At 39.0% G+C, this 13,243-nt stretch overlaps 1 pseudogene; it reads left to right on the top strand.

The window, feature by feature from the left end:
• Positions 1 to 12,241: 12,241 nt before the first annotated feature.
• LOC137578671 (small ribosomal subunit protein uS13-like) lies at positions 12,242 to 12,839 on the top strand (annotated as a pseudogene).
• Positions 12,840 to 13,243: the final 404 nt, after the last annotated feature.

Here is a 13,243-nt window from a genome sequence, read left to right on the forward strand (position 1 = left end):
ATTGGATATAAAACCCCAGATCACAAAATTTGAATGTGATCGTATATCTATAACACAAGTTACAGTCATATAACACAAGTTACAGTTACGGCAGCGCTGCTTGCTGTCTACTATGTCTTTCGTCATCAACAGAGTACATGCATACACACACAGACGCAACGCTACATAAAGTGTATGTGTATGCGTGCGTTGCTTTGCTTTGGGAATAAGGGAAGAAGAAGAACAAATTGTAAAATAGAGAGTAAAATTGTTTTGTTTGTATATTGATTGAAACAAATTTTGAACATGTAAAATTATTATTACCAAGGACTGCAAGGGTATATAAACTTCGGCATAGCCGATATGGAATCGGCTGCTTCTTATGTTGGTCTTCCAATTAAGAAATGACGGAAGTTAACACCTTGTTGTTCAAAATCAATCCCCGTGTTATGAAATGAAGATGAAATTATTTAGTAATTTAGTTTTCTCCGTAGTTATTTGACGGTATCTGGCACAAGTGACGCATTCCCTAATCGTAGAAAGATCGTTGCCCGAATCAAACAAAGCAGACAATACTACATTACCTATTGGAACATCCTTAAAAGAACGATTAAACCGCATTATGCGTGTAACCGAACGGCTGCCGAAGTCCTCACAGAAAAAAATCAAGAGCATGAGGGTGGATTGAGTTTCCCTCAGCATTTCGACGCAAGCTGATCTACATATGTCGTTTTGTTGAGAGAATACAGATGAAAAAATTGATCGCTGCTTTGTTTTTTCTATCTATCTCTTGCATCAAATTATCTGCAGTACTCGTTTTCTTGAAAATTTTGTCAGTTTTTGTTTGCGCAGTGTAAAGCAGAATTAGCACACAAGCAAGTGCACAAATGCAACTTATAAGGAAGTTCTGCCTGGGGTATAATTCTCAGTCTTCAGAGTCTACAGAAAATTTTTTTGATCTGAAGATTTTGAAGAGTATTATGGGGTGAAATGGAGGCCACCTAAAGCAAAAAAGGGGAATAGAACTGGTATGAGGAGAGTCCAAGAGGAGCTGCAACGACTGATCTTGTCTGCCAAGCGAAACCTCCTTTGGCATGGGGAGTGAAGGGAAACGTTAGTGGGATTATGGGAAGGGACGGTGAAGAGAAACTGCAACGACTGAGTGAAGCTCGCTTGGCCAAGATCCGTTGCCTCTTCACCCAGAGGGACCGACCCTTGAGATCAGCGACTGACTTCGTCTGCAGGAGAATAACTCATTCTGCCGGAGTCCGCTGATCCTTCGGCTCCACTCAAAATGTTATGCTACAAAGGAGAAAGGGAGGGGAAAGGGTGGACATAGCTTTGGCAACAGAAAGAAAAACGCATTATTTCATTTATTCATTTAGATCCCTAACGCACTCAAGTCAAAAGGCAATACTGAGTAATGAGCTGACCTGGTGTAATCTTTGTGTCACATCTAAATCTCATTACCCATTAGAAGATTGCAGATGGAGAAGCTGTCAGGAAGGCTTAGGTGGGGGAGTGCGGCTTACGGGAACAATAGAAATGCGAGACTCGTACGTTTATTTGCAGTAATTTTTGTGTTTGAAGTGCGCGTTTGACAAAAATAGAACCGGTTTTATCTTCGACATGTTTGACGAAACTGATTTGTTTGTCATACAAATTTGAGTGTGGATACACAGCTTTAGGTAGATAACTATTACAAATTTATTAAATAATTGAGATTTAACAATATAGAGACGTTTGTAAAGCGATGCCGTTGGATTCGTTCGTGATGTCCGTTCGTTCGGATCGCCCTCGATTCGAGTATCTTCGTCGTCAGATACAGTAAGGTTGTTTTGCACGACATCAATAGCGTTGAAATTAAATACAAGATCAATTGGACTGAATCCATTGGTGCTGTATCCATTGGTTCTGCAATCCTTTGGATTTTCGTTCATCGTTCGTATATAATTCAAAATTGTTTGATTATCGCGTTCTACTTGACCATTTACGGGGTATTCGTACAGCGTTCTTAACGTGTTGGATATGGTTTTGCTTACAGTAATCCTAAAATATTTTTGACGTAAACGCTATTCTGTTAAAAAAAAATTTGACAAGCCGAAGTAACTAGAAATTTCGTTTACCTTTGATAGAACGGGTAATGTTTTTTGTACTTTTAACGGCTTTTACAATAAGGAATTTACTGAATGAATCAGATATAGCCAGTATGTATATGAGTATTTTTTCGTTTCGAATAAAAGGACCCAAATGATTCGCGTGAAGTCGACGAAAAAGGGACCGGTTCAACATCGTTGTAATGCATGCGACCTTCAGGCTTTCCTTCTTTAGACTAATGGTAGCAGCATTGGATGCATGTAGAGATATAGTCCTTCACGTACTTTGGAAACCAAAATCGTTTTGGAATTCTCTCCATGGTATTATCAAGACCAAAGTATCCGACATCATCATTAATGCAACTTTTAACAAAGCGCCATCACAACAAACGCAATAGTGTTTTCAGTTTTTCGATAAAGGCGATGACATAATCCGTACGTAGTTGTTTCAGTTGATCATTGTGAAGATTTCGGCAAGTATTTTATCCTGTAGTTGCATCGTAACAACCAGTCGTCGATTTCCGAAATTATGATCTGAAAAAATTCAGCTAGCGATCCTTATGGGTGTAAATTTGGAGCAGGGCTAACGCATCTACATGAGCCATTTTGCTGCCATCTCGATGAACAAATTCACAGTCGCAATCCTTATTCGTTTTAACCATAGCAATAGCGGAGCAAAAAGTACACTCGGAACCTTTGGAGTGTTTCTACTACTGCAAGCGTTTCCAATGCGTAACTCTGGTATTTACTCTCAGCGTTAGTACAGTGTCGACTAACATACGTTTATATGTATTTTAAAGTTTTTAATTGCGCTTGCTTTACATTCGCCAGGTTTAATTCCGTACGTAAATTGCGATTGCAGAAACTTGCATTCGTCGTACCGTAGGGTTTAGCCACTGTCTTGAAAGATCGATAAAAACTTTTTAATTCGTTGCATACCAGATTCAAAAGTCTTACTTGGGATTATTACTGGGACGAATTATGTTGTTTTCCAGTAGCTCAGACAATAGGTCTGAGCTCAAACGGTGTTTGGTATGGTTTCGTATAACATGGAACGTTTGAAGTTAAAGCGATTTCCATTTTCGATATTGAGCATTTACCTAATTCGTTGGTCTTCTGCGCGAAACAAGCAGCATTATGTTTTCGATAAAACATTTGTTTCCGAGAATAATTAGTTTATTGCCATCCCGACAAAGAATATCTTTACCCAATAAAATGTTTAGGAGCTTAATCGTTAGCACCTTTTCTTGTCAACGTTTTTCGCAAACTACTTCTTCTTCACTTATCGATAAAACCAGGGGTAGAGCATAAAGTCGCTCGCCCAGGGCTGATCATTATATTCATAAACTGTCTTTTTACAGGGAATAGAAGGTTGGCATAGTTAGAAGAACAACAACAAGGGATAAAGGTATCAAAGGATGTCTACTCCGTCTACATGGTACCGACAGATTTACCTGAGCTAATAACTCGAGCGAGTCGATATCACCAATTAGGAGCCCATTAAAATGACACCAAACATAGTTCTACGGTTAGTTAGGGACGGAAGGTGAATCAAGAGAAGTCTACTAAGAGCAAATAGCAAGAATTGCTTTTGAACGAATTCAAGCCTAATCTGGTGCGACTCATATTGTGGTGACCAAATGCAAGATCCATGCTCTAAAATAGGACGGACAAGCGAAGTAAAAAGAACTTTAGTTGTATAGGGGTCATCAAATTCGTTTGACCATCTTTTAATGAAACCCAGGACACTCATGGCCTTTGCGACCGTGGTGGAAATATGGGTGTTAAAATTTAATATGTGACCAGTTGAGGAGAGTTACGAAAAAAGGGTATTACCTTACAAATGGTAGTATTAAGATTTAATAGATTAAACTGACACCAGGATTGAAAGTTTTTAAGATCAGCTTGTAGCCGGCTAAATGAATCTGTATCTTTATAAGTAAGACACAAATCGTCAGCATATATAAGCACACGCGAATAACTAATGACTGATGGAAGATCGTTAATGAATAGTGTGAAAAGCGTGAGTGAACGTAAAAACAGAATAAGTCTGTTGCAGCATTTCGACGCGAGCGCATCTATGCCGCGTTGTTGGATAAATGCACATGAAACAATTAATTTGGGGGTTATTTTCTCATTTATTTTCTTGCAGAAGATCATCGATTGTGCTGGTTTGAGCGATTGAGCCAAAATTTATTCTCCTTTCGTTTTTCGCAGTGTAAAGCACGCACATACACTGACACTACCCCTGGTCTAAACCATAATATAATATTAATCTAATTTCTAATATTTTAATCTAATAATTAACTCAGGTTTGCTGTCTTTTACACTTAAATGCAACTATTTTAACTTTTCTTTTAACTTTGCGACGGTCAGTTGGTCGTTGTACGACATATGTAAAAATATTGATTGCAAAATAATTTAAAATAGTGTTTAAATTAAATGTTAGTTTATATTACAAATATTCTGACTCCTCCATTTTTTCTCTTACCTCAACTTTTAAATCATCCCTTCCTATTTTCTAAAAATATTTACTATATTAAAAAAATAAATGTACCTGCGATGCAGCCCTGATTATTTTACGTCTTTGTTTTCCGTTTCTTGTGATCTTCTTTACGTAGTTTTCTTCTTACTTGTCGTCTTCTTTACGTCTTAACTCACTCACACACAATGTTGGATGGATGATGCCTTCTGACTGTGCATTAACAGCCACTCTTTTCTTGCCTGAATGATTGGATAACGCCGAATCCAAGCAAGATCAATGTTTCTCCTGTTTTCGTTTTCTGTGGTCGTCGTTTTGTCCCTCTCTGAACAAATTTTGTCGTTCAGACGTTAATCAAATTTGTGAAGTACGGTAAGACTAGGCAAGAACCCCACCCCATCCTAAGTAGCCGGATTATAAATGCACGCCGGCCTACAGTTTTCTCGTGCCCAGAACTGCTTTAGTGTCAATCCATGATACACAATTCACTCCGCCCTGGGAACTAACCTCACAGTTCTGAAAAAAGTAAAAAGTTTACAACATGAGTGGGTTTAGTAAGAGGGTTAACGCCCCAACATATATATAAATAATAATTTAAACCTAAAAATTCTTAACTGAAGTAAATACTGTGAGAATAAATTTTACGAAATCTGATGGCAGACCATAAAAGCAATATTAATGAAGTAAGTCATCTTGTTTGCTCCTATGGAAGCTATATGATAGTCATCCGATCTTAGTCAAATTCGGCAGAGTCGTTCATAAGTTAAATAAGCTTACTAATATTAAATTTCACTACAATAGCTCCGAAAATAACGAAGTTATTAAGACAAGTCCCTGTTCGTGACTTTGTGGTTTGTATGGGAGATATATAATATAGTTCTCCGATCCGGCTGAATCCGAAATATACCACCCCTGCAGTATAATAAATTACTTAATAAATTACTGTGCCAAATTTGATTAAGATCGGGTGACTATATCATATAGCTCCCATAGGAACGATTGGTCGAAAACAGTAACTTTTGTAAAAGACTTCGTTACTTTTAACGCGATTGCTTTTAAATTAAACATTTTTTAGTTTTATATATCTGTTAATGACTGTGCCAAAGGGTATACAAATTTTGATGCGGTCGAAGCCCGGACCCTCTGGTTTTTCTATGTTATTGTTTGGCCTATGAGAGACATGTGCGAGGTAGCGTATTTACTTGACCATATGACCAACGAGTAATATATCATCAGCTTAGACAGCTCTCTCAAAAAAAAAACGATGTATGTAGATCTTAGGTTTTCTCCGAAATTTATCACCATCCTTTCGCACTTTAAGTCACTGTATGTGAACCATGTGGCGGTCGTTCCACCAGTTTGCGCAACTCCATTTACAAAAATACCAGGCCTAGGCTTTCTCAGCGCTAGTAATGGAAATTCGAAAAAGGGTTTTAGTTTAATGGGTCTGAGAATTATAACCTCACTCAAATATGTATAAAATACCACCTTTTAACAGTTTCACTTTGAATCGACGAACAACTATTGCTAAAACTTTTACAAGTATTGGCTAGATAGCCTGGTAACTGATTTTTTAGACACGCGAACACAAAATTTATTATAGAACTTATCGCACTTGTCTTGGCAAAAGAATTCGCCAACAAATCTTTCTAACGGGCCTTTTCCCAAATGTTGCGACTTGGATACCAGTTAACTGTACTTAAAGCTTAAACTCAACCCTGCTATTAAGTTGACCATGATCTTATTAGAGTGACCGCTCTCTGATTTTATCTTTATTTAAGCTCAGGTGATTAAAAAAGAAAACTCTTCGTTTGATGGTTAAATATTTTTTGAGGACAAATACGGTCACTACACCATATATAATGAAGCGCGATTTCTATCACAGCAGCATGATCTGGAAAAGACAGGATTTTATCACTTTTTCTTAACTGCTGAACCGACATCGATAGTATGCTCTATTAGCTTAGTGCGTCTAAGTCCTTCTAATTCAAATGATTATTTTTACATTTAGTTTTCTGAGCAATCTGATTTTAAATCCAATTCTGTAACTTCTAGAGGTGGTCTAGCAGACCAATCATCCTAAAGAAATCAATTTGAGAAGCCAGGATGTAGGTTGACCGTGTTCGTATTTGGGTATCAGCTTGCCAGTACGTTGACATTTTGTTTGGATAATTTCGAGTGGTGCAAGAGTCCTTCAACCCTAAGTAGTCCGTACTTGTCGATTATTGGCAAGTGTTTAAGAGAGTTTAAGCCTTTATCCATAAATGGACCCTTGGTGCGCAAGTAAGATCAGCGTAAGCTTTTTAATTCTGCAACAAATTTCACTTACTCTAGTCGTGGCCTCTAGTTGTGTCTGTACCTTCGCCTGGCGGGCTTGACCATCCTCTGCGGTGGTCACTTCGACCACTCGACCCATTGTCCATCAAATGGAATCGGGAAACACGACGGCACTTTATACAGGATGGCACAGAGGCAGTAACAAAGAACTAAACTATCAAGTACGTAACGTACTAAAAGCAGGCATATTCCGGGGATATGAACGAACTAATAACAAAGTTCGTAGACAGTTGCACGGCGGAAACAGGACAGACAGATATCGTGAGTGGGCGTGGTCCTTGTAATTGTGGGTTATGTTCTTTACTTACAACTCTTTCCGTCCGAGTTGTGGGTGTGCGTACACAGAAAGTGTTTATCGAACATTTCATCCTCTTCGTTTACAGTTGGTGATGGAACTTTCTCTAGTTCACAAAATCATGACCGGTTATGGGCCCAGGCAACGTGCCTATGTGGTTGTTCTGGTAATTTCTGGAAGAAATTAGTTCTCGCGCTGTGTTCTAAACATTTTTTTTCACATAGTATACAAACGAGTAAAATTTCGGCCGTATATCAGATTGATAAACTCGAGGACAGTAATTATGACTCGTGCTGCATCCATATGAAAAGTGGAATGGGGCGTCAGGCGTATTGGCAAGGCCAACTACGGGGGAGAACACCGAATGGACGACGCTGGATCAGAAGGCATTGGCAATGATCACCTTGAGCGTCAAGACTTCACAGTTGGGACATGTGAAGCACTGTGCAAGAGGCTTGGAAGAAGCTTCAGGAAGCTCATCAACCCAGAGGACCCGTTAGAAAAGTAGCACTTTTCAAGAAATTGCTAAGTAAACGCATACAGGAGGGTCAAAGCATATCGAGTTATTTGTCGGATTTCGAGGAAATCTTGGAAAAACTTTCTGGCGTTGGAATTGAAATATTGGACGAGCTTATAACGATTATTTTGCTATCCAGTCTTCCAGACGAATTCGACAATTTCGTTGTCGCCATAGAGACGCGCGACAGTTTGCCGAGTTTCGACATGTTATGCATAAAGCTGAGAGAAGAAGGAGAACGCAAAAGAGAGAGCGAAAAACCGATCGAGAGCGCAAAAGTATTTACAGTGGTGGAAAAGCAATCGATGCAGAGAGACAATTGGAAGAAAAAGCAAAAAGTTTGGAACTGTTTTGCGTGTGGCGGCAAAGGCCATTTTAAAGCAAATTGTCCCAGTGTAAACGGTCGGAAAGTTGCATCGAACCCGAATAAGGCAGTACAGTCATCGTTAGGTTTGCTGAACGCTTTGGACGCGAAATGTTTGGAACGATCGAACTGGTGTCTGGACAGTGGCGCCACCATGTGTTATGTGTTGTAACAGAGATTTGCTTTCAAAATTTGAGAAACATTCAGAGAAAATTGTTTTGGCTGATAATAACTTTCTTCCGGCTGAAGGAAAGGGCGAGTGAATATGGTTTCACGTATACTTACAAGATCACAGTACAGCCATTTCCAGATTCGACAAAGAACAGAGCTAAGGAAATCTTGGAGCTGGTGCATTCAGATGTTTGCGGTCCGTTTGATACAAAAAGCCTTGGAGGCAGCAGATTTTTTTTTTTTTGACATTTATCGATGACAGGTCTTGTCGCATATTTGTACATTTCCTGAAGGGAAAGGATGAAGTATTTGGAGAGTTTGTCGAGTTTAAAAACATGGCGAGTGCGAGTGCGTCAATAAATCGTTTGACGAGTTTCTCAAGGGCAATGGAATATTGCGGCAGCTCACGGTACCATACACGCCGCAGCAGAACGGTGACTCTATGACTCCAATGGAAGCATGGAATGGTAAGAAACCATCCATAAGTCATTTAAAAGTTTTTGGGTCTATTGCAGTGGCACTGGACAAAGGACATCATAAGGGCAAGTTTTATCCAAAGGGCAAAGAATACCGAATGGTTGGTTAGTCTCGAAATGCGAAAGGGTATCGGTTGTACGACGCCGAAACCAGGCAAGTTGTTGAGAAGCGAGACGTTTTGTTCGACGAGCGTTTTGGCAATGGCGATTCGAATGGTGATATCGTCAAGTTTGATTTTCCATATACGGATGATCAGGATTCAGGATCTGTTGATGCAGCAGATCACTTGAGCAGTACAGATGAGTCTAATACAGAGGTCAACGAGAAGGGCAGCAATAGCGAGGATTTCGACATGGCAGTTGAACATGAAATGGCAGAACCTGTGGTTGAACAATGTGTTGGACCCGGCAGGCCGAAGCTGATTCGAACTGCAAGGCCTAGCAGACCAAAAAAAGCAGTTCAACATTTTAAGCGCATTGATTACAAGTGAGGTGAACATTCCAGAGACCTATGATGAGGCGCTTAGTAGTCCGTTGGCTTCGGAGTGGCGTGAGGCTATGCAAAAGGAGTATGACTCTTTGATATCAAATCACACTTGGCAGCTTAGTACGTTACCGGAACGGTATAAACCTGTTGGCTGCAAGTGGGTCTACAGTGTAAAGCGTGTCGTTTAAAAAAGTTCGTTTCATCTTGGCCCTAGCAGCGCTGTTAAAATTGTATCTACACCAGATGGATGTATGCACGGCTTACTTAAACAGGGATTTGGGCGATACCGTATACATGAGGCAGCTCGAAGGATACGCAACTGAAGACAAAAGCAAGGTACTTCTGTTAAAAAAGGCGTTATATGGACGGGAGTGGAACTCCAAACTCGATAGTGTTTTGCGAGCTAATGGTTTCATACCTTGCGACAATGAACCATGTCTATACAAACAGCAAGCAAAAGGTAATCTATCTCTAATCCTTGTCTATGTAGACGATCTTCTCATAGGATGCCAGGAGAAATCGGATATGACAGGATTAAGTCAGCTATAATGGCAGCGTTTGAATTTGTTGACAAGGGACCAGCTGCAATACCGTTAGAAGCAGGGTATCAGGTAGCCTGCGATAAAATGGAGTGTAAAAGGGTTGATGCATCTCTTTATCAGTCAATGACTACTAGACCAGATATTCTCCACTCAGTATCGAAGTTGGCTCAACGTAACCAGGACCCCAATAATGAACACCTTGCAGCGCGCAGCAATTGGCTAAGAACCTGGTACACCATTCAAGGACGACGCACGTGGACATTAGATATCATTTTGTTAGACAAGTAGTTAATGATGGTCAGATTATTTTAAAGTATAAGTCTACTAATAAAATGATAGCTGATATCCTAACCAAGAGTCTTGCGAAGAAGAAGCATGTAGAGTTTACGAATTTGTTAAGTATAAGATAAATTTGTGGACATACTTGCATTGAGGAAGGGTGTTGAAATAATTCTCTCTCAACTCAATGCATGCATCATCACACACATATGAATATATATATGTAACTTTGTATACTCTCTCACGAGATGCGTTAATGAGAGACAAATAGAAGTTGGTCGCGAATAAACTGCACAACCAACCACACGCATTCTGTTTTATTATAACAATAGTCTCATTGCCTGTTGAATTATCTGAAGTGCGTAAATCTTTGGTTACCCTATCCAAATATGCCTGGAGCTGTCGGGCTCTATCCATAAATATCTCCTGGTTAGCATTAGCGTTTTTCTTAATCCATTGCTTCTGTATGTCCCTTACTTCGTTAAGAATTTTGCTATATAACTTACTAGCATCTAACTCTTCTATCTTCTTCAACCTTTTATGTTTTATGTTTTCGTAGGGGAATATTTTGTCATATGCGTGTATTATGTTATCGATATGACTATATAATGATAATAATAATGTGGGACTGCGGTTTTGATTGGCGAATAAACAGAGACCCGTTTATAGTTTTAGCATAATTTTATTTAATGTTAAGATAAGTAATAATTTTTAGATAATGCTAGATATAATTAATTAGTGTTTAATGTCTTTCGTTCTTTTAGTTAACTCTAGTCGTTAGTCTTTAATTCTTACTATTCCGGCTTTTCGTCTTAAAAACATCGTCATCTTAATACATACTTTTATGTATTATGTATTGAGTCAGCTGACTCAACTAGGGCTGGCTAAATAGGATGGCCAGACCATTCCCTTAATAATATTTGTCTTAATATGTATTTTTTCTTATCTGTACGTAAATAAGCATATGTTTTTTGATTATTTCCCCCTAACTTTCCCTATTCGATCAACGCAGTGATCTCCTGTCTTTCCATCCTCTATACCGGGCAAAAAAATTGTTAATAGGATGCATATGACTGATGGGCGAACAAGTATAATAAATTGACATAAACTGTATGTGTATGCGTGAGTTGCTTTGGGAATGAAGAAAGAAGAAGAACAAATTGTAGTAAAAGCAGTAAAATTGTTTTGTTTGTATATTGATGAATTGAGTTGCAGGGAAACAAATTTCAAAATGTAAAAATATTATTGCCGAGGACTGCAAAGGTATATAAACTTCGGCATAGCCGATGTTTGCTTCTTTGATATTTTAAATTCGGGATATGCAAGTGTAGGATCGTTAATAAGGAGGCATTTTAATTTTTTAAAGGATGAAATATAATGTGGGTCGTTTACTTTAGTCTTAGGTCCTTTCTTTAATTATTTCGAATGAATTTACGGTAGAATCCGCATAAGCCTAAGAATGATTTTTATTTTTTCGGGGCTTTCGGGTTGAATATTTTAGAATAGCTTTGTCTTTGTCTGGGTTTGGTCTGATTCCTTCTGTGGTTATGACGTGACCTAAAAATTCTGTTTCTTTTTTTAGGAACTCCCATTTATCTAATTGTCGTTTTATATTAGCGTAGCGCAAAGACTTTTTATAGTGATGCCAAATGTTCTTCTAATGAGGTGAAATAAACAAAAATATCATCTTAATAGACTAAACAATCTTTATAGATTAGATGTTAACGTCAAGAATGTCTCGACCACGCGTTACTTTAACACCTAAAAGTTTTACCGATAAAAAATAGAACATTTAGCGCGAATTGATTTAAACTTTTTTATCAGAAACTGAGTTCAGATTATGATGGTGGTTCTTAAGTACAACAAATTAAAAAGTTTATCAATATGTATACAGCCCTAAGGCCCATGGCCTCGTTCCTGTACAATTTTCTTCTGAACTGACTCCTCGATTCACTTTTTAGAGCTGGTCTCTGCCTCGATAAGTCAGGGTTGCATTTAAGTCGATACATACTAAATCTAAAGGGAACAACATACCGCCTCTACAACATCCCGCCTACCGTAAAACTACTCGGGAGTTTTATCCAAAACGTCTAATACAGCAAGCTTAGACACTGGTCGTTTCAGAATTCCAGCATTTGTTTTTACTTCGACCACTCGAATTATCCCATATCTGGCTGGAATAACTTTCACGATCCTTCTTTTTTACCCGTGGTGCGTGTTCGACAAGTTGTTCGAGTACTGATTTACTTGCATTAATTTAGAAGTGCAAATCATTAAAATGTCTCTCGTCATCCCTGAGAAGTTCCAGCACATTCTTCGTATCATGAAAACGAACATCGATGGTAAGGAAGGAACCATGACCATGACTGCCATCAAGAGTGTGGGTCGCCGTTACTCCAACATTGTGTTGAAGAAGGCCGATGTTGATTTGACCAAGCGTGCCGGTGAGTGCACCGAGGAGGAGGTTGACAAGGTGGTGACCATCATCACAAACCCCCTGCAATACAAAGTGCCCAACTGGTTCCTTAACAGACAAAAGGACATCATTGATGGCAAATACTCGCAGCTGGCATCCTCCAACTTAGATTCCAAGCTCCGTGATGATTTGTAGCGCTTGAAGAAGATCCGCTCCCATTGCGGTCTGCGTCACTGCTGGGGTCTCCGTGTCCGTGGTCAGCACACCAAGACAACTGGTCGTCGTGGTCGCACTGTCGGTGTGTCCAAGAAAAAGTAAGCTGTAGCATTTGACGTCGTCTTTAAATGTGAATTTGCTGGATATGTTACTTTTTTGCTACTATCAACAAAGACATCAACAAAAAAATAAATAAAAACAGAAATTCCATAAAAAAAAAAAAAAAAAAAAAAAAAACTCAGCTAGTCCTTGGTTATTTTTCGTCACTTATTATGACTATGGGAGACCCATAGTCATAGGTCGAATCGGTGCGAACCACTTTGTTCGCTTTGCTTTCCCTTACCCATCGTTTCCAAAACGTATTTTTTAATTATTGACAAATTCTATATTGCTTTCCATGACAAAAGTTGTCTTCCTCTTCAGGGGCTTGTGTCGAATTGGTTGTGCAAAGCAGGAAATGATTAGGCGTTAGTGGACCTGGATCGTCTTCGATAAGCGAACTTCTAAGTGTTTCAACCTGGGTCGCCTTGTCTTGCAACGTTTTTACCAAAATCTTTTTAACTGACTGAAATAGGCGTAGGCAACA

Source organism: Drosophila tropicalis, unplaced genomic scaffold (genome assembly GCF_018151085.1).
Source record: "Drosophila tropicalis isolate 14030-0801.00 unplaced genomic scaffold, ASM1815108v1 contig_631, whole genome shotgun sequence".
NCBI lineage: Eukaryota > Metazoa > Arthropoda > Insecta > Diptera > Drosophilidae > Drosophila > Drosophila tropicalis.